We start from the raw sequence: 23,340 nt of genomic DNA, 5'->3' as shown, positions 1-23,340 counted from the left end.
CATATCATGGCACGGTATTTATTCTAGTTCATTATTCACAGTTTAGCTATTCCTTTCTACTGCTTAATGCATTGCACGCACTGAGAGCTGCCAGTCTGGAAATCCTAGGCACGTTCACTAAGACAGACATACTAGTGAATTCATCTCTGAGTAGCCATGAAAGAACTTGGAAAATAAAATCTCAAGCTCTGAGTTCTTTTTGGTTCTTTTCTTCTTTTGGGGGGAGAGGGGGGAATGATGGGGTAGGAAAACATTTTACACACATGGTAAAGCTTAGTTCTGATGACAGCACATATGAACTCTGGGCTCACAACAATGCCAAGATGAAGAAACACAGAAGTGTATCAAGAGTTATGTTTGCAAGACAAGAATCAGTAACAGAGTTGAGAAATCATCTGTTCCACTTTAGATTTCAGTGAATTATTGTAGAATGTGATCTGGGAATTCATTTGTGACACTTCAAATGTGCTTTTAATCTTCTGCAAAAGTGAAATCCAGGAACATAGCTCTAGCTCTTCTGTAATCCTGATTTAACACTAGTTATGTCTACTGATATCAATAAAGCTGCCCCTTGCTAACATCAGCAAATACTACACAATTCTGATAATATGTTTAATAGTATTCCCGATAGGAATCTGATTTACATAAGAATCCTATATCTTGCCTCCAGACTTGAAACCAGATCTTGGCAAAATCAATATTCTGTTGTGTTTTCTCCAGATGTTTTTTAATTCTTACAGTACAGTTTAGTAAGTATAGTACAGTACAGTAAGGAAAGTTATTCATCTGCCATTGTAGAACTGCCTTTTGTATCTCCCATATCACCTAAAAGAATGGAATGGAAACTTTCTTTCCATTTTTAGACAATTATGGGTACAAAAAAGGAGTGGGGCAAGGACCGTAGGTGACTCTGGAGTCACAATTACCAACCTCTGGCCTAGAGAAAGAACAGGATCACAACTTAAAAAATAACTGATCCCTTTAAGAAATGCACAGGACCTATGCAGGGATGCTGGGCAAGCCCTTACTGGCACTTACATGCAGAACTGACCTTGCCTACCTGATCCAAACTTCTAGAGTGGGTCTGGTGGGAAGGCCTCCTCTTAAGAAGTACATAGGGAGTGGAGTCATGACTGGCCTTTTTGGTGGTAGTTCCCATGCTGTGAATTATGCCTCTCCCAAAGTTGCATATGGTAACAGCCTTTCTTTCATTTCACAAGCTTCTTCATTCCAATATGCCTCTGGCTCTAGTTGATTGCAGGGGTCCATCATAGTTATGTTTTAAAAAATATGTAACTTCTTGTTTTTATTCTTTTCATAGTATGCTGTTTTGTGCTTTGCCATTAACCACCCAGTGTCCATTTGCAAATATTGTGAATTAATTGATGAATTAATTAATTAAGCAGGGAAGAATCAGAGCTAGAAGAAAGCAAGGACTTTCAACCAACAGAATTCACACTGGAAAGGGATATTTACAGCAGTCCTTTCTTCAGCCTGTTAGAGGTTTTTATTACTTTGCAAGTTGAATGTCAAGTTGCAGATTGTAGACATAAACACTGAGGCTCATGTGAAACCCTCCCAAATGTTGCCTCTTGCTGCTGGTGTGTTTCCAAATAGGGAAGCCTTAAGTGGCTGCTAATGAACTAAGACACAGTACAACGTTCCATTTAATTTTGTGTATGTTTGTGTGAGAGCAAAATTCATCCTGTGACCTTTGCTGGGCCTTTTGCCCCATGAGATTTCCATTTTCCGGAGGAATTGGGATATGCACCAAAGCCAACCAATTCTGTCCCTTATTTTTCCAAGGAGAACATTTGTCTGTGACAATTTGTTTTTATATAGCATTATAGTCAAGGAACACAGAGTTCTGGGGAAAGCTAGTAAAAGGGAGACAAGGAAGTCTAAATAAAGCCTTTAAAAGAAGAGAAAAACAACCATTCAGAGAAAACGAAGCTAATAGAAGTACATTCAGAGAAGGCATGCACCTGTAACTGTTCTTCCAATTTCTCATATTTCATATTTGCTATGAAAGGATTTACTCAGAGTTTAAGGCAACATGTTGTTCTTTTGACATTTTTGTTCTTTCGAGTCTGTGCTCAGTAAAGTACAGATGGAAGCAAAGAGGTAAGAGAGATCAATGTATTGCCCTTGGACAGGGTCTATTTAGTAAACTATTTATGACAATCTCAATAAAACAAGTTACTGCACCCTTCTCAGCCAATTTAGACAGCTGCTTTTTTTTTATCACACTTTATGTTATCATTAAGCTACATTTCCAGCCCTGAGGCTCCATATTCAATACAAAAAACCAATGATACTGATCTGCCTTAGAAGGTTATTGCCAAGATTGCAGTAATTCCTGCAAAGTGCCTGAAACATTCAAAAGCTCTGGAGTTCACACACTGCATTAAACCATGATTTTTTTAACCATTGTTGATCAACCATAATTATAAACCACAATGGCTGGGTTTGTGCACAACACTAAGCCAAACCCAAAGAAAATACATTATAGCAGAGCCTTCACAATATTATCATGGACATCCTTTACAAGCCACAATGATGCTAAGTGGGTCATGATATTATTATGCAATTGATGTAAATTATAATTCACATCATTTGGGGATGTCACTTGCTGATGGACGTTATCAACCTGTTTGCAGGAGTGGAAACCACAAGTCCGGCTGATACAGAAGGCAACTACCCTCAGCAAGCTTTGCTAAGATTGGAGAACGGTAACAAGGAAGTCTGCTTTATATCCATTAGTACAGTGTTTCTCAACCTCAGCAATGTTAAGATGTGTGGACTTCAACTCCCAGAATTCCCCCAGCAAGCATCTTAAGGTTGCAGAGGTTGAGAAACACTGCATTAGTAGCATGAAAGAAGTCTTCAACTTCTATAGATAATTCCTAGGGGGGGTGGCCCAAGTTTGAATTATTCATTCCAGACACCATTAAATTATTATTATTATTATTTTTATTTAAATGTATTGGCCACCCATCTCCATTGGACTCTGGGTGGTGCACAAAACTAAGAGACATAAAGAGAACTAAAAATATTAAATCAACAGACAGCCCAGACTAACATGCTCTAGTAACAAAATCCACAAAACAAAACAAGGGCCGTTAAACAAATAACAGACATCAACCCCAGGCCTGGGACCAAAGCCAGGTTTTTAAAGCTTTCTGGAACCCTAAGACAGATGGTGTCATCCTTATCTCTGGAGAGATGCTGTTCCACAGGGCGGGAGCCGCAACAGAGAAGGCACTTCTTAGGTCCCACAGATGGCAACATTTAATGGAGATCACCTGGAGTGTACCAACTCTGCTGGAATGTACTAGACCGGCAGAAACTATTGGAGACAAGTGGTCTGTCAGATATTCAGGCCCTATGCCATACAGGGCTTTATAGGTAATAACCAGCATCTTATATTGCACTCAGAAGCCAACTGGCAGCCAATGCAGCTTGTGTAGCAGTGGTGACACATGGGCACACCAAGAGGCACCTGTTACTCATGCTGCTGCATTTTGAACCAGCTGTAGCTTCTGGGTGGTCTTCAAGGGCAGCCCCATGTAGAGTGCATTGCAATAATCCAATTGTGAGGTGACCAGGGCATGAGTGACTGTCTGAAGGGCCCCTTAATTGAGCACAAAATGAACCTGTGCAAAGGCCCTCCTGGCCACAGTTGCCACCTGCTCTTCAAGCAGTAGCTGCAAGTCTGGAAGGCCTCCCAAGATGTGACCAGTCTTGACTTGGGAAGTGCAGCTCCATTCAAGATCAAAGATGGTGACATCCCCTACCGAGGGGGTCCGAGTAGCCACAGCCACTCAGTCTTGTTATGATGAGCTGAATGCTGTTCTGCCCCATCCAGACCCAAACAGCGTCCAGACACTGGGTAAATACATTGACAGTTTCACCTATGCCACTTGGGGTGGAGATGTAAAGTTCGATACTGATGATACCGCACCCCAAACTGGCAGATGACCTCACCCAGTGGTTTCATGTAGTTGTTGAACAGGAGAGGGGAGAGCGCTAAGCCCCAAGGCACCCTACACATAAGGGACCACAGACACGATCTCACCCTCTCCCTGTCAACACCAACTGGAACCAACCACTGAGGAAGGAGGTGAACCACTGGAGCACAGTGCCTCCCACTCCTAATTCCCAGTCCAGAAAGCTACTGTGGTCGACAGTATTGAAAGCCACTGAGAGATCAGGGAGCACTAGGATGGATGCCCCACCCGCATCCCGGCTCCACCAAAAGTCATCAACAATCATGACCAATGCTGTCTCTGTACTGTACCCTGGCCTGAAGTCAGACTAAAATTGGTCCAGATAATCTGTTTCCTCCAAGACTCTCTGTAGCTGACATCCAACCACGTATTCCACAGCCTTCACCAGAAAGGGCAGATTGGAAACTGGCCAATAATTCTCCAACAGAGAAGGGTCCAGCAATGACCTCTTGAGGAAGGGGTGTACCACTGCCTCCTTCAAGGCTAGTGGGACCATCCCCTCTCTCAAAGGGGCCAAAACCACCACATGAACCCATCCTGTGGTCCTTTCCTGGGCTGTTTTAATAACCCAAGAGGGGCCAGGATTTAACTAACAGGTGGCTGGACTAACAGACAAAAGGACCTTGTCCACTTATTTGGGCATAACAGAATCTCATTCAGTCCAGATAATATCACAGGACTGTTCCCTGGACAATTCATTAGGACTTGCCCAGTCAGATCTAACTCTGAGTGAATCTGAGCAACTTTGTCTGCCAGATAGTATGAATATTCCTCACCGCTGCCCTGGAGATGATCCTGTGGCCCAAGCCCCCCAAAAGGGGCAGGTCATGCTAAACAGGGCTGCCGGGTTGCCATTGACATGTTTCACTACCCTGATTGCCACAATGTAGACCCAAATATGGGGTCTTACTCGTATTCAGTGGGATTCACTCTTTGTCTTTCAGTGGGGCTCTAGGCATTGCTTCAGGCATTTCATCTCTCGGAGCACTTTGGAAAACCAAGGAGTACCCTGAGATCAGTGCACAGAGAGAGGCCACATAGGAGCAATCCGGTCCTTGGCCTCCATCATGTGTATATTCCAGGCTTCAACCAAGGTGTCGGCTGAAGTGCCTGACAGATCCTCAGGAAAAACTCCAAGCTCCCTCTAGAACTCAACAGGGTCCATCAGTTGCCTGGGTGGGTCATCTGAATAGGCCCTCTCTTTAAACCAGTATCTGATCAGTAAGACTCCTGGTCTGATCTCTTTGGAGTTAATATGGAGAACTGCAAGTCATACTTTCAAGCATACTTTGCACTGAGCAGGGCACAGTTCAGTTCCTGGCATCTCCAGTTAAAAGGATCAGGTAGCAGGTGAAGGAGGACCTCTGCCAGTAAAAAGGACAAGACTTGATGATTGATAAATCATCTAATCTACTTTTTTAAAAAACAGAATTTTGTGTGGAGTTCTTAGTGTTCTCTGAACTTGGTTGTTTGCGTGCAGACCTTTCATTACCCAACTAGGTAACATCATCATGTGAGTATCAGGTTTGCTGCCTATTTATATGCAGTAACTTGTCCTGCCAGGTTTGGTGGTGGTGTGGTTTCCTCCTTGGTGTTTCCTTGATTAGGGTATTGTTCTCTGCCTGTTTGTCTGGCGCTGATCCCTGCTTATTAGAATGTGGGCTGCTGGAGGAAATGTGTTGCAGTCTTTTTGTTTCATTCCTAGACTTTTTAGTGTCTCTTTTGAATGGTGAGTAAATGTAGTCTATTTATTTATTTAGAGATAATTTTGTATTCCTGTGTCATTTTTCTCCTCAGTCATCAATTCATAGATGCTACTGTTTTGGGTACAGTTGAAAAAATAACTGAAGTTCAGTTACATTTCAGGAATAGAACTGATGTTACCTCCATATAATTCTGGCAAATGTTACAATCCAATAATTTAAAATTATAATCAGAGTAGAAGTGGCAACACCTTGCTGACCTTCAGGGTCCCCCCAAAATAAGCAAGGTCAAATCTGGTTAGTACTGGGATGGGATACCACCAAGAAACACTAGGGCTGTAGACTAGATTAGGAAGTTAAAAAGAAGGAGGAGGAAGGGATGACATATCACGTCCATGTTTCTATCAAGAAAATAATGTGGTCATGCAGTCACAAAAAGTCTAGCTCAATTCATAATCATAGTCAGATTGTGTAACTGCAGAACACTATTGAGCTACAATAGCCCTCAGCAGCCTGGTTCCCTCCAGATGTGTTAGGTCTAGAATTCACAGTAGAGGAACAGCCCTGCTAGTTTATAATCCTAGGACTGACAGCTCAACCCATCTGGGAGGCACTAAAATGAAGAAATCTGTTATGTCTTCTTTCCAGTATACGCCCTTTCAGCAGTGAACAAGGCTTCCATCAGTGAACTCTGGATGTGAGCTGCCCAGAGTTGTTTAAGATGGGCAGCCATATAAATCTAATAATTACATACATACATACACATATAAATAAAACTACTATATCCTTTAGCTGCTGTTCCTCTTTATCAATAATAAATAACTACCCATTTTATAACACATTTTTCAAACAAATTAACTGCATGGAAGTCCAAATGACAGCTCCCTTTGCAAACATTTTATGTTCTCTTTTTAGATGAAACACGTAGATGAGTCACATCTAAATGTCTATTTCCACTTCGAAAATTATTCAGGTGTATCACTTTTTTGAGGTGATGATTAACACTGGTGCCCAATTAGTGTCCATGAAAGCTGAGTGTTCACCACCTACAGAGTCTCCATAAATCATCACATTAACCCTTCAGTAAACAGGGGGTAGTAGTACAGTTTTGTTTTCGGGTAGCAAGATCCATGTATTTAAAAACTTGGATATTAAACACTAGAAAAATCATCATCTAGCCAATACCACTGTCAACTGATGAGTTGATTTTTTAAAAAAAATCAGAATTCTTAAGTTGCAAAATACATGCTTAGATTTTTAAAACATTCAACAAATCCATGAACGATAAAATGATTAGTGCTTACCAGTAAGGATGTCTATATATTACTTTAATATCTGAGGCAAAATCTACAAGCTGGGAGGGAGCAGCAATTAATTCCAGCAACTATAAAGATGAGCAAAATAAACATAGCTGTAACTTTAAAGTTTCCACGAATGTGTCAATGCACATTTTCTGGAAGACAAAATGAAGGCACATTGCTGAAAATGCTCTGTTTCTAGTACTCGGTAACCTAATATCTCTTATCAAAAAATTAGATTAATTAAGAGTTTCCTGTATCCCTTTGCTGCCATTTAGTGGCCTTACAGATTTTTGCAGACCAGAATAGGATCACTGAATAAAGACTAAAGGCTGGACAGGACCCTGCAGATGTAGCCAGGAGTGTCAGGGAGTGCCAAAAAAGTCCAGGTGGTGGTTACAATCATATGACCAAAGCCCCACCTCTTTGTGGGCAGTGCTCATGCAAATACCAAGGGGGCAGGGCTTGATTTTTTTGACCCCTCCCCAGGTATGCCACTGTCTCTTATATTACTTGGCTCCAGGCTCATCGAGGAAGGGGTGGGCAACCAATAAGGCACAACTGTCACAGAGGCATTTTATTCTTTCCAACTCAGTGGACTTTTAGGAAGAAGTACATAAAAAGTTTCAGGGTTTATTGGTTTGTCCATCTGTGTGATAACACCACAACTTTGGTGTGGAAGAAGTTAGCAAAAGAAATAATCTTGGCCAAGCTGAGTAGTTTGGAGAAAATTAATGTCCCTGGTTTAAGGCTTTGACAGATAAAACCAGTACTTTCAGTTGGGTCCAGAAACCAAGAAGCACCCAATTCTAAATGGCATGGAATTGGTGATATGTTCAGTGGTGAGTTCATTATTCTGCTATTCCCTCCCCCTCCTCTTTTCCCTTTATTATCCTTTTTTTGCTTTTATTTTTATTTTCTCTTTATTTTTAATAAAATACTATTTCTTCAAAATACTCCCAGATATGCATAATATTAATATTAATAACATACTGTTAACATACATAATAGTATATTATGTATAGGTATATATTGTGTACAAATGTAGATATAAATGCAAAACATAATGTACATAGTACAATGTTTCAAATTCTGGAGCCACAGGATGAAGATTGGGACAATGAAGGAATTATAACCTAAGCACATTTTTGAAAAATGCTGAAAATTATATTCTGAAATAAACATTCTTTTTTTGTTTTAAAGTGCAACTAACGTCCAAGGGAGAATGAGGATTCTGATCATTGTATCTGGCAGCTTTGGCTTCCATGTGGATTTGGGAATGGGAAGGCACTGTTTCATTATGAGTGTCATGTGTTCAGATAACCTAGAAAAACACCATGACATCACAACAATTTTGCATTATCATGGTTATGTCATTACCATAATCTCTAAACTGGCCATGACTAGTGCTGTCCAGGGAGAGGGGTGGTCCTACTATTCATCCATTCTTTGTGTTTTGATTCTTTTCCTCTAATTTCTAATATAATATATATTATATTATATTATATTATATTATATTATATTATATTATATTATATTATATTATATTATATTATATTAGATAATATAATATAATATAATATAATATAATTATATTATATTATAAATATAGTATAATATAATATAATATAATTCTATAGAAATCAATTAAATAAAAAAATAAATAAATTTGGGTAAGACTTGGATACAGGTGCTGTTGAACTGGCAGAGTGGCAGGATGTCTTCAGGTATGCGTATTGAAGTACACAATTGTTCTCCCTGAATGTAGTCCTACATCCATTTGGTGGGAATAAGCCCTACTGAATTCAACGAGATTTATTTACATAGATAGGACTATGCTTTAAACTATTGATACTAGTTCAGAAGAAAAATAGAAGGGTTTTTCTAAGCCCTCACATTTTAATCTATCATGTGTATATTTAAATTCATAAAAATGATACTATCAAATGAGTATTTTTGCCCATTCCTTTCCATTTAACCTAGTAATTAAATTAAACCAGATCCCTTCATAAAATAGGTCACAGTCAGTAAAACCCACAACATAAAATTCTTCAACTTTTTACTGCCCTTTCCTTAAAGACCCACTAACATGCAGGATGAATTCATACATTCATTAAAATCCTTGTTTCAAACACAAGAACGACTTGTATATTCAAATAAAAATATGGTGTCGAATAACACTAGAGTGATGACGTAGGAAGCACTTGGATTGTCTTGTCTGGACTCAGAGGTGAAGCAGAGTTGGGTCTAGTTAGGGCTTTGGTGGGAGTCCATCAGGAATACCAAACCTCTTGGCTAGACCAGGAAGAACATCCATAAAATATCTCAGAAGAAGGCAGTATCTAAGCAACTAATAAGACTGCATAGATGTGTCCATGAAGTCACCAGGAGTCAAGCCCACTCAAAGGAGACTTTACCTTAATGAACAAGGGTTATGCAAAGGGGCACTGTGCTTCATTTGTGAGACTCCTCTTTGAAGTATCTCTAGGAAACGAAGAAAAAATGTGCTTCTAAATAGCAGAGCAGCCAGTTAATTCACCTGGCAATAGCAGGTCCTTAACCAAAGCACAGGAACACACCTCCGCAAGTTATTTCGCCATGTCAAGGCAATGCATCAAGGTGGATAACTGGCTATCTGCACAATGTTGTGATTTTTTTCTTACTTGCTAAAAGGGAACAAAGAAGTAACCTGTCATATAACAGAAGAGAAAATTAAACATGTTTAATACCATTGAGAGCGTTTGTTTGTTTGTTTGTTTGTTTGTTTGGCTAAATGATACACCAGTTGAAATGAACTCTAAGCAGTTAACAGAAATACAGTACATTAACAGGTTTAAAACATACATCAAACAAAACCCACATCATAAAATAAAGTCCAAATGCCAGGGAACAGCCCAGTCCAGTTCAGGTCCATTTCGCATGTGGGACCCCAAAAACTTACTGAAAATTAAGTAAATATTTGCATACTTTTTAAATAGAAAAGGATTTAAAATATTTTAAGTAAAGTAATATGCCCAACTGTGTCATAGGGCTTAGTCTGTAATATGTTTAGAATTGCAGCCTTAATTCTATTATCTTTTGTGCCATAGTCTGGTTTGCTAGTATAAAAATTAGAAGAAATCAACCCATTAATGAATATTTAGAGATGGCTGACATCTTAATTGTATACTTAAGTCCACCGGTCTGAGATGGGCAGCTATATAAATTGAAAAAATAAATAAAATAAATAAAATACAAATCCACTCATTTCAGATTGGATTGCATGCACAAACCAAAATTTATTCAAAAAAAATATTTCAGAATTCAACTATTTATTTTTCCTCTGAGAAACATATACAAAATGAACATATCATGGAAATTTATATATAAATAAACAAATATTAGAGGGAAATGAACCCAAATCATATTGTATGTTTCTTTAAAAAATGGTCCTAAAATATGTAAAAATGGCTACATTAAGAGAACTACACATAATCATATATACAGATTTCTGACTAACTTTTCTTGCTGAATTTTCAGACAGATGGACACATCTACTGAAACAAATCTATGATTGGGAAAATGAAAAACAAAACAGGTTGAACTTAAACTGAAAGAGATGGTTCTGCTCGCTCCTTATATTAAAGAATTAATTAAATTAGGACTAGTTTAAAAGTGGAGTTTGCTAAAACAGAAACAAAACTTTTATTCTATGTCCTGCTCCACTGGAATATACTGTTCGATCCTAGCATACTATAGTGCCAGGCAAAAATTCTGCAAATATGCCCATAGATTAGCACATTGGTTAAACATTAAGTAAACTACATATATATTCCTTAGATGAATAATTGTTTTTATCATTATGTAGATTCAGTTAGAATATACTGATCAGACATTTTTTTTTTCTGAGAAAAAGCAATGTAAATTATCCTGAACTATTCTGCAGATGAAGTCTTAAAAAAAAAAAAAAAAGAATTTTCTTCACTCTTGAGACACATTTGAAATAATTTTACGAGTTACATTTCAGTTCCTAGTATCTGGTTTCAGTCACGTAACTGGGACAGATGGTATTCATTATGTTATTCAGGAAATATTAATGAATGGGATAGTCTTACCAAAAGAAAAGCTGCAATGCCTTGTAGCATCACATGCTTGTTCTGTATACTAACTGCAGGTTCATCCTCTGAATGCCTGTCCTGATGTAGCCAAGGTGGGCATCATTCAAACATGAGAGGGAGGTCTCAGAAGTCTTGGGAAAAGTCCAGCCTTTACAAAATTATGCCCAAATCTTTAAGGAGGGAAGGAGGAAGAACCAAGCCAGCAAGGAGTTAGCATGTTCAGAGGGCTCTGCCTGACTGCTGAAGGAACAGGGAAATTGGAGAGAAGAAAGAAACAATTGAAGAGAGCATCCTGGAAGAAGAGTGGCTGGCTGGCTGGAATCCTCAACTGGAATACTTCATTTATAAGTGTTGCAGGTCCCACTTTATTGGTGAAGAATGAAATTAATAGATTGTGTTAAGGACATCTTTAATTCTAATTACATTTTTTTAAAAAGAAATCAACATTAACACAATTTTATCTTGAATAATCAGAGTCCCTAAGAAAAAATATTTCTATACCTACCTTTTAAATATTTCTTATCACTTTTGGATGGATCTCCTAAAAACACTATCGGACCTAAGTGTGAAGCTTTACTGAAAACAATAAAGACAAAGCTCTACATAGCTCTATCAGTATGGCCAAGCTGACTGGGGTTTTTCCAGAGTTGACACCCAACACATCTGTATTGTACTAGGTTAGAGATGCTAGAGGTCACTTTCTATGAGAGAAGTTTAGCCAAGATCCTAGCCCCCATTCCCAAGTCTTATGCTATTTCTCTTTTCCACATCTGCCATTCCTTTCCCAGTCCTCCGGAAGAATACAGGGGAATGCTGCTTGAGTGAGTGCCATATCACTTGCAATGTATTACAGGTAGTCCTCCATTAACAATGCAAATTGGGACCAGAAACTCCATCGTTAAGTGATGTAGTCATAACATGACTACAACACTTAATGACAGTAGTTCCAGCCATCCTGGTTGCCACTGTTAAGTGAGGACCTCAAGTGACCACGACTTCTGACTTCCTGCCAGCTTCCCCATTGAATTTGCTTCTGGGAAGCTGGCAAGGAAGGACACAAATTGTGGGGACACTGCACCTGCTGTAAGTATGAGATCCGGTCATAACTACCACTCATTCAGCGCCGTCCTAAGTTTGAATGGTTGCTGAATGAGTGGTTGTTAAACAAAGACCAACTGTATATGCAGTTTCTAGTCATAAGGCCCTTTTGGGGGCAATCAGGGTAATTTCCCCAGATCCTATACAAAGTTACATTCAGTATTTGAAATGATCAACTGATGTATACTTTCCATTTCAGGCAGTAAAAATAACTACTTAAAATATAAACCCCAAGAATTCTTTCAGTTCTTTGAATTTTTCCACCTCCTACTAGGTAGTCTTCTTGGAGTCAAGCTCAAATCCCAGTGACTCCATGGACACCTTCATGTAGCTTTCATGGCAAGAAACTGGAAGTGATTTGCCATGGTCTTCTTAAGGGATAGTTTTTTTCACTTCCAGATCTAGCCTACGGTCCTGGTATTTCCTGCAATACTAAAAAATTATCATTCTCTTCTCTTAGGATCTTTTAAAAAAACAACTCTCAAGTCAACCTATCGACATTACAGTGCAAGGACAGTAGGTATGTCCCTTGCAAACATTTTGTAAGTCCCAAGGGATGTCTTATTGGCTGCTTCATTCATTTCAGAACCTAATTCCCACTACTTCAATACTTAATTTCATCTGAAGCAAATAAGCAAATAAAAGAGATACAGCAACATATAGATTCATTCAGCTGAGAAAGAGCACAAGTTTGAACATGCAGGTATTTCCTGTTTTGTAATATAAAAATTATGACTTGCAAAGGAAACAATCAAAGCGCTGTCTTGTCCTGTACATTTCCAAATGGATGTCTTGTACTTTGTACTTTTAAATACTGAAACTGAGTGAGCCCCTGAGACTCATACACTCTTTGCATAATAAATCTATCATGGATATTTATAAATCCCCAGACAGTCTATTTCTTCTGACAGTCTTCCTTAGAAACAGTTTGTATTTCACTCATTCAAAGGATTGTGCATGAGTGTGTGAGTTTCCCTGTCACAGCGGAGCTAAGCTTACAGGAAGAAAATTCAACCCAGGAAAACAGCATTCCTCTGTTCTGGTTAAAAAAAAAATGCTGTTGTGGAAGAGATGTAGTTTTTCCTATATCCTTCTTTTGGCACTCCATTCATGTCTTCTATCTGTCAGAGACAGATGATGTTAGAGTTTGACTCAGCCTGGCTCAGATTTAAGCAAAAGAATTTGAATAACCTAAATCCGTACTGCGTGAACGGAGATCCTGCACCCACATCTGTCTCTGCTTCAGGTATTCAACTGGTATATTCCTAAGGGTTACAACAGAGGTATGTCATCATTTTTTTCCAGAGCATGATCTCAACAGTCCAGATTCCTTGGGAAATATTCTATTTAAATAATAACCACTGCCAGAATAGAGTGGAGTTTCTTATTTGTAATAAGTTCAGATACTTCTGATTGGATTCCTCCTGCTATGGGGCAGAACAAGAGGCAGGAAATGCCTGGGTTTCTGACTGGGACTTGGGGCTTATTCTAACCCTGGCTCATGTCCGTATCACAGCCCTTCATGTAATCTATCTATTTAATTATCTATCTAATTTTTTAAAAGAACTACTGGGTAAGTTTATATTCACAATTTTCCTTAACTTAGACAACGTTACATGTAATTTCCCTTTCTTTACATTATCGGCTTCTGAAAAAGACTGAAAGTGCTTTGGTTTCTGTATCTGCATCTGCCTTTGTTACAGTCAGATGGAACGGCTGATGGGTGATAATTAGAGAACAGGCAAAGCCTTCCAGGTGGACCCAAGCTGTGCAAGAGGGTTGGTTGCAATTTTATTGTGGAGGGAAAAAAAGATCTTTGCCTAAACAAACGATAGATAAAGGCAAAGATTAAGTCCTCCTACATGTTTCCTCCAGCCTCCAGTGAGTGGCAGCTCTTAGCTGGCCTTGTCTGATCTCCAAAAGCTATGTAGGATCAGACTTCAACAGTACTTAAATGGGAGAACACTCGCAACCCCAGGGCTGTAGTCTAGACCTGGAAGTTGAGAAAAATATCCTAATAGAAGATAATGATAGAAGAAGATAATAAACCACTTCTATGGTTGCCAAGAAAAGTGCATAGACATGGAGCTCAACTCAGGAGCAACTTCCCTTCTTCCCCTACATTAGTCTTGTGCCATTAGACATCAAAATACAGACCAAATCCTCCATACTTATTTCTGAGTTAAAAAACAGCATTGTTATAGCTAGTATGAAAGATAATGTATAGTCTGGGTATAAGAACATTTACCCAAAATGTTCCAAAATTTAACATTTACCCAAAAAGTTTGGAATGTATCCTCCCTAAGCCTTCTAAAAGTGGTAATCAAACTACAATTTTGACATGACAGTGACAGATTATGGAAATTATTAAATACACAAAACAATATTCAATAGGATATGTAAATTAAATTCATTTAATTTTTATTTTGGCCATACCCTTAATTGAAGTGCAATCCTTGGCAGTCCATTCAGAGATCAGAGCCTCACCTAAATGCGTAAGAGTTGCCTGAAAAGAAAGAAGAAAAAGAAGAAAAAAATAATTCAGCAGTATCTCAGCTTGATTAACTATGTGGAATTTTAAAAATGAAGAGTCATAGGAAATTATGCAATTTCTCAGCTTTAGATATTCACCCCAGAGTTCAATAAACACAGTTTGTCCAAATGGCTAAGAGGATGCTGATAACCCTGAGTTCTAATCAGTGAAGCAGAGGCTTATTCTAATCTTGTTTATATTTTACAGAGTTATGTTATACAGCATGGAAAGGAGAGCAGTTAATTCTATACTTTGGAAGGAATGTGCTTATATAAAAATAAATAGATAGGAACTCTTTCTTTGTATCATTTCTATATTGTTATTTATTTTTATAATTGTGCTGCTGCTGCTGCTGCTGCTGCTGCTGCTGCTGCTGTTGCTACCCAAAAAAAAGGGGGCGGGGTCTTTGTCTTAAGGAATAGAAGAATCAGATAACTGTGATAAAGCTTTCATAGGCGAATGTGGATTATACTTATGCTGAACTCCAGGACAGCTGGAGTTCACCCATGCTTGATTGATACCTTGTGAAAAACAAGATAAACTGAAGGAGCACTTCTCGGTCTCAGCACAAATTGCATGAACTCAGATTTAAACACACACAAGCATGCACACAAGCATGTGATCACAAACCAGTATCCCACGTGAGGGAGCAACCAGTGTTGTGCCAAAGGAGAAAGGACTGTTAGGATAGATAACATTAGTTATGTCTAGAAAATACGTGACAAAGACCTCAGTAAATTAAAGAACAATGTTTAACACATGTACACCCACAGGCAGACACCGAAACAAATACTGTGGAATTGGATCTGCTGCTCATTTGCTCAGAGAAGTCAGAAGGAAAAAGAGAGGGACTCAGTAAATTGTATAGTAAACATTCAGCAAAGTTGACAAATAATGACAAATTATTTCCACTGAAAGCAATGAACTAAAAGTTACAAGATGAAACTCCATTTACTGAATCAAACTGTCTATCTGCCTAATGTTGCTGACATGATTGGTCACTAGGTTTTTGCAGTTGTAACATAAGAGCCCTGCCCTCGCAAACAGTGACAAGCAGAAGCTCTCCAGTTTTTTAAAAAGGATACGTCTAGTCCTATGTAAAGTTGCCAGAGATTTACCTTGGGACTTTTACACTCATAGCATGCACTTTCCAACTCATCTTTAGCCCTTTCAATGGCAGGATTAAAAGTAAACATGCTTCCCTTTTCATCTAGGACCCTCTACATGGAGACTTGCCTGGAACAGTTGCAAATAAAGAGCTTCCAGCTTCTAAAAGAGAACGGCCAGGACCTCAGCTATGCTGCTGTCCCCAAACCACCGTTGCCTGAGACACCTATTTCATTCTAAATAATGATTGGGTTAGCCTTGACCCCACCTCATCTTCCATGACTAAATATATCTCCCTGTTCCTTTGTGTCCAACGGTTTCATGGTTTTCTTTTACGTCTCTTGTCTTCTCTCTTAAATTAAATATTTATGTTGCATTGTTATAATATATTGCATAAGCAAATCACTTGCTCTGGCAGATGCTGAGGTGTGCTTGACTGTTCTCCATGGACACCTCACAGACAAATCCATTATGTGCCCTTATAAAAAAAAAAAAAAGCAGTAAGTACCAATAGAACTGGGTTTGGAGGCAACCAACCATCAAATATGAGTGCAACTGGGCAGGATGCTAATCTGCTACTTTAAAATCTTAGAAAAACTGTGTGTATGTGTATGTGTGTGCATGCATATAGATGATAGATATGGATATAGATACCTATACCTATACATATAAAAATACAGATGCGCACACACTCACTCACAGAGAGAGAGGGAGAGGGAGAGAGAGAGTTGACTGTGTACTTCATATATTGCAGCATACACGGTCAAAGAATTTTCATAAGGCAATGTTTGCATACTGAAACACAAAACAAGAAGAAACAAAATGAAGATAGAAATCACCAACATCCTTTTCATTGTGCACTGGTTCCATCTAGGAGAAAAAGAAGCACCTTATTGAAAGGCCGGTAAAAGAAAACATCATTCTCTTAATTGTCTTTTACCCGGCCTTTCAATAAAGCACTTCTCTTTCTCCTAGATGTTTTCCATCTTTCACTCAGTTATACGATGCTATTATTATATAATTAATAAGTACATACCTGCATGGTTTTGAATTAATATTTTTCTGATGTTTCCCTCTCTTTTGTTGTGTTTATTTACTGATTTATTTATTGTCTTATTGATGAAAATACCAGGGAAAGAAAAGAGGGACATGACCTGTTTTTCTTTGTACATCAGGTACATACTATACACACAATACCTCATCTGCAAATGCTAAACCTTACAAACCTGCTTTATATAAAGTCATTTTACTATCTAGCCAGATCACTATGATATATAGACAGCTGCAGGCTGTTTTACAGATCGACATACATCACAGCAGCAATTATCCATTTTCTAGACCTGCCTGAAGATGTTAGGAATCTTCTGTATACAAACATGCTATCACTAAGCTTTGCCATGGCCAATAATATGTTTAATTTTTTTTCCATGTTCACAGATAATTACTAAGCTGTGCATGCTTCAGAAATAATTCAGAAAAAGTGCTTTGGACCTCAAATGAGTTCAGCACCTTTCTGCTGTTTATTAAAGATTTTGATTTTCAAAGCTGGGCAGTCAAGATCCAGTTTTATTAGCATTTTGACTAAGCAGCCTATCCTATTTCAGGCTTTCAATGATCCTAAAAAGTAGTTGGGGCTGCTTTAAGGAATCTACTCATTAAAGTTAATGCAAAATTTAAAGCAGCTTGCATAGAAACCAGAAAAGGGACAGACTACTTTATCGAATAGCAGACATGTGTTCAGCTCATGTGTAGCCCAAAGCACTTTTTCTAAATTATTTTTACAGCATGCACAGCCTAATATTTGGGGAGCATATCTGAACTACATAAATCTATAGGCCTAATATATGGCAAATAAGGACCAGCATTTTCTTCATTTATTTGCTACCATCTAGTGGTTGTTTGGAGTTTTGCAATCTAGATTTGGTAACCCCTCCTAATAATTACTTTATCTCTTAAAACAAGAAGGAATCCAGTGGGTAAGGAAGGGCAAACAGTTATTATTAGTAGGATTCTGGCACTCTTTCTGTCTCTTGTTTTCTTCTTTGCTGTTTCTGCTGGAAAAAGAGAAAGTATGTTTCTTCATTAAAAAAATGTTTTGTATATCTAATGGAGTAAAGTTAGTATATTTAAATGGAGGATCACTCTCCTTAATGCAGTTTCAAATTTTAAAATAAACACTCCTTTGAGCTGAACTTGACTTGTGGTTTTCTTGGCAATGAAATGGAAGTGAATTTGTTCTTCTGTGATATTTTTTCAAAATGTTTTGTCCTTTGTAAATGGTCCCTATTTTGTTTCCTTCTTTCTCTCTCCCTTCAAGCAAACCTATTGGAATAAATGGAGTTTGTCCTATTGATTTCAATATCTTTACCCTAAATCTAAATTTTACTAAGCCAGACTTCAATCCACATTTTTAAAGAAATTGTTCTTTTTTCCTTTTCTTAATACAGTGTTTATCAAGACCTGCAAGGCTGGCAAGCCCAGGAAACAAGAACCACGTAGACTTCTGGAAAGATCTTTATCACTAGGAGGACAACGTAACAGAAAGTTGAAAACCTACCAAAATCATTTTCCTGCACAACTTATGTCTAGAGCAGAGGTCCTCAAACTCTTCAGCTCATTGACACCATCATGAAGTTTCAGATTGTTCGACTACCAAACATTTATTATATGAAAATAATTTAATAAACACTATTTTCACTAATAGTACTACAAATAATATTTTTATTTTTATACTAGGTCTATAGTAGTCTTTTATACTAAGACTCGCTATCACCACTACTGTTTGTCATTGCATTGATTCCTCCAACAATTCTGAACAAGTCAGGCCATGGCTATCAAACATCAAAAACATCTGCCAGGTTATCCCACCTCCTTTACATGGACGATCTGAAGCTGTATGGAAAAACACCATCTGAAATGGAATTGCTGCTCAACACTGTCCAAATATAAAGCCAAGATATTATAATGGAGTTTGGACCAGACAAATGTGCCACCCTTACCATCAGCAAGGGAAAAGTAGTGAAAACTGAAGGAATCAAGATGCCTTATGGAAATAACATCAACAGCCTGGATGAAGAAGATCACTACAAATATCTGGGCACCCTTCAAGCTGACAACATCAAGCACACTGAAGTCAAGAAAAAGGTTAGTAGTCAATACATCATGAGAGTGAAGAAGATCTTAAACTCCAAACTCAGTGGAGGAAACACCATCAAGGCAATTAACACCTGGGCAATTCCAAGTCATTAGATACACAGCTCAAGTAGTGGACTGGACTCAAGCAGAACTAGAAGCCCTGGATGGGAAGACCAGAAAAATAATGACAATGAATCATGCCCTTCATCCATGCAGCAATGTTGACAGATTCTACTTACCAAGGAGCGTAGGTGGGCATGGAATGTTGCAAGTACCCGAGACAGTTGAAGAAGAAAAAAGGGCATTAGAAGAATATTTGAAGGACAGTGAAGAATATGCACTGAAGCTAGTACACCATGAAGGCTTACTGAATACTAAAGAAACCAAACTGGCCTAATGAAAGACCAAATGAAAAATAGAAAAGAGGCATGGCAAGGCAGTGTTACATGGCCAGTGCACAAAAAATCTTTCAGGCAAAGCAAATAACAAGAAGACCTGGCAATGGCTAAGACCAGAAAAGTTGAAGAAAAAGACAGAGGAGCTAATTCTGTCTGAACAAGACCAAACCTTAAGAACAAATGCATACAAAGCCAGAATTGAGAAGCCAGCAACAGACAGCAAATGCTGCCTCTGTAAAGAAGCTGAAGAAACAGTGGACCACCTAGTCAGCTGCTGCAAGAAGATTGTATAGACTAACTACAAATAACGGCATGACAAAGTAGCAACAATGGTGTATTGGAGTATCTGCAAGAAATATCATTTGCCCACAAGCAAGAACTGGTGGGACCACAAAATAGACAAAATAACAGAAAATGAAGAAGCTAAAGTGCTCTGGGACTTTAGAATTTAAACAGACAAGCACCTTCCACACAACACTCCAGACTTAACAATTGTTGATAAGAAAGACAAAAAAGTCTGGATAGTAGACATTGCAATACCTGGAGACAGCAGAATAGAAGAGAAAGAACTGGAGAAAATTACAAAATACAAAGACCTGCAAATAGAAATAGAATGACTGTGGCAAAAGAAAGCAAAGATAGTACCAGTAGTAATAGGGACCTTGGGTGCAATCCCAAAACAACTGGAATACCACTTGAAGACCACCATCAGTCAATTGTAAAAGGCAGCTTTATTTGGAACAGCTTCCATCCTGTGGCAATACCTTTAACACCATCAGACAATAACATCTGCCTATCCCAGGTCCTTGGGAAGGACTCAATAGGTGGATAAAAATGCCAAATCCAGTCTAAACATCTGGCTGACTGCAACCAACGATAATAGTTTATTATTTAGAGAACATTGTCCTAGAGTGATGAAGATGGAGTTATGTTTAGAGTCTTTGTTTCATGATTCCATCCTCCCCTGGACTCAAGAATCTCTTTTCTAACAGCCTTGTTTCCTCTGTTAACTGTCTTGCTGCCTCCTCTGTGTCCTCAAAGTCTGTTAAGCAATCCATCACATTTCCTTCCCCTTCAGACTTTATCTCTGCTATTGAATACACAGAGACACCACCTTCCCAGTCCATAAAGATGGGCCAGGACTCTCCTCAAGATCAATGGATAAATCTGATATGGAAGAACCCTCCCGCCCCTGTTCAGTATCTGAGTTTCAAAGAGCAGCTTGCAAGGCAAGCAGAGCAGGGGACAAGATGCTCTCTTCTTCCTGGTGATCAAATTGTGGTGTGGCAGGAAGGAGTTCAGGGGATGAAGCTTGTACTGTATGAAAATTTCAGATAGAACTGGCAAATAATATAGGGTGTGTAAATATCTACCAGTTCTTCCCATAATCTTTCTGTGTCAAAGTAGCCTTTCCAGTGAACTAAATATTCTAACCTTCCCATCCAGAATCTATAAACATGCCAATAACAGAAATGCAGAGACTTGTTATACACAAATTCTGCACATGGAAACTAGTCAGGCTAATTGTCCTGTTGATATGCTATACAGTAAAGCAAATATTAGTAGTAGTATGCTGATGATACTCAACGTACCTCTCTGCCCCTGGCATCCTAAGTGATGCTGTTGATGTCCTGTCCCAATGCCTGGAGGCTATAGGTGTCTGGATGGGGAACAACAGGCTTCAACTGAACCCTGGCAAGACTGAGTGGCTTTGGGTTTCAGGACCTCTGAATATGGGACTTTACCATCTTTGGTAGTGGATGGGGTGGCACTGCCCCAACAGACCCAGTACACAACTTGGGTTTCTTCTGGACTCACAACTCCTGCCCCTCAAGGAGCAGATGGCAGTTGTGGCCAGGAGGGCCTTTGCACAACTTCATGTTGTGTGCCAGTTGTGCTTGTTCCTGGATCATGAAGCTCTGCTCACAGTTTCGCACATCCTGGTCATCTCCCAAATGGACTACCATAATGTGCTGTACATGGGGCTGCCCTTGAAGAGTATCCAGAAGCTTCAGCTGGTGCAAAATGCAGTGGAATGGACAATTATGTGTGCCTCTAGAAGGACATATGTTACTTCCAAGGTCTCGGGTATGCCTTGTCATGCTCAGTTCATCAGAGTAGCCTTCCCAAAACTGGTTGATCAAGGCAAAAATCATTCTAGTGCATGAAAATGAAAATCTGCTACTATGCACATACTCAGCATAGTAATTTCCTCCTTGTGGAAATTTTCAAATCTCCTGATTAATGGTTGCTCTCCTGATAGTGTCATCAAAAGGCACCTTTGAACTTCTGCATAAAAGCAGTAGCTGTGTAGTAGGTGTCATTGCTTTTAGTGAGTGGTTCTGCCCATCTGCTGCTCCTTTCAAAAGACTGACAACAAATGCAGCCTTGGTCTGATCCATAGGGAACTCTGCCAGCTTGCCCGCCATGCACAATTTACACTGGGCAGTGAAAGTTAGAGTCATCCCCCCCTCCCCAGTTCTCCAGCAGGTTTCCGAGGGAAGAGAGTATTGCCAGCAGTGCAGCAGCCTGCAGGGCCAGTCCTGGTTGAGGTAAACTGTGATCCAAAAACCAAGTTAACTGCAATATGGCATGTGCAAACTGTTGATATGTGTCCCTATCTGCTGCCAATGCTGCAATAACACCTCTGCCAATTGCTCTACCAAGGATCAGAAGCCACGTTAGGTCCAGAATGCAGGATCTGGTGCCTTCTTGATAAGAAGACTTTCAAAATTAATGTCAAGCCCTGTGAGGCCAGCAGACTCAGGAAACAAGAACCACTTGGATTTCTGGAAATATCATTATTGCAAGTAAGGAAATGTAGCAGAATCTTGAAAGTCTACCAAAGTAATTCTCTTGCACAACCTAGACCCAATATAATTAAGGCAAAGTTATGCTGAGTCTCTTTCTCATACTTCCCCTGTCCCCTAGATTCAAGAATTTCTTCTATAATGGCCCTGTTTCCTCCCTTAACTGTCTCACTGCCTCCTCTGTTTTCCCAAGGTCTATTAGGCATTCCATCACAGTATTATTTACTACACTAAATTAAAATTCCCTTCATGGCTGTTTTTTTTTCTCTCTCTCTCTCTTTAATTTGCCTAATAAACAGAACACCTGGTTGTTGAAATTATCTACCCACAGACCATTTTATCTATCAAAGACTTAAATTCAGACCCACCAATGGATCTGAATTATGTAAGCTTTATTCCATAAAGAATTTATCTCACAAGAACAGATACATCTATAGAAATTGTAATTTGGATTATTCTATAGGTTTTAATATGACATCCAGTAAGCATTTTGGATTTTTTTTTTTAACATGTGGCATTAGCAGTAGAAATCAGTAAATAAGCAAAATAATGGTCTGGTGCTTCGTCTTATCTAGTCAAGTGTTAAACCCAGAAAGAATTTTATTACCCATTCTCTTTCCACAATCCCAAACAATTTATGATTGTAGAATATCTTTCATCTGACTCAAAATGTAAACATTTCTATAATCTGCTGCTTTGTGAATGGAGATGGGGGTGATAAACTGCTGTTTGAAATCCTACAGCATCACGACTTTTGTAGATTTACAAATTTTCATGATTTCATATGTCACTTTATGAGAGAATTCATGCATTGCACTAAACAATAAGATGATCTGTTTTGTGTTTAATGTATTGTATGAACACAGCTAATTGTGATTTATTTGGTACACCTATGATCAATGAACCCGATTCATGTTTCAGGATTTCTGTGATTAAAAATAAAGTGAATATTTTAGTATGCAAAGCTGCTGAAAAAGCTTATCCAGTAATCCTCAACATGTATATATGACGACAGAAAAGAAATAACCTTCACAAGAAAACCCAATAGTCAGACAGCAATTCAGTATATGCATATGTACTTACAGAAAGTGGTGTAATCATACTCAGTTACTTCTGCTGTCCTTACATTAATCAAGATATATGAACATTAA

The 23,340-nt window shown here is 38.7% G+C and overlaps 1 long non-coding RNA gene across 1 annotated transcript in view; it reads left to right on the top strand.

The window, feature by feature from the left end:
* The window catches only part of LOC148213559 (uncharacterized), a 29,990-nt gene extending 10,924 nt beyond the window's left edge, over positions 1 to 19,066 (top strand). Inside the window, exon 4 of the long non-coding RNA XR_015794376.1 lies at positions 18,294 to 19,066. This is a non-coding gene — a long non-coding RNA (uncharacterized LOC148213559). The remainder of the gene's footprint in view (positions 1 to 18,293) is intronic.
* The last annotated feature ends 4,274 nt before the right edge of the window (positions 19,067 to 23,340 follow it).

Source organism: Python bivittatus, unplaced genomic scaffold (genome assembly GCF_059951505.1).
Source record: "Python bivittatus isolate LINGU-HERP-01145 unplaced genomic scaffold, Pbiv_v1 ctg000980_np1212, whole genome shotgun sequence".
Lineage (NCBI taxonomy): Eukaryota > Metazoa > Chordata > Lepidosauria > Squamata > Pythonidae > Python > Python bivittatus.
The sequence above is the reverse complement of the archived record's forward strand: the minus strand, read 5'-3'. Positions and strand labels throughout refer to the sequence as shown.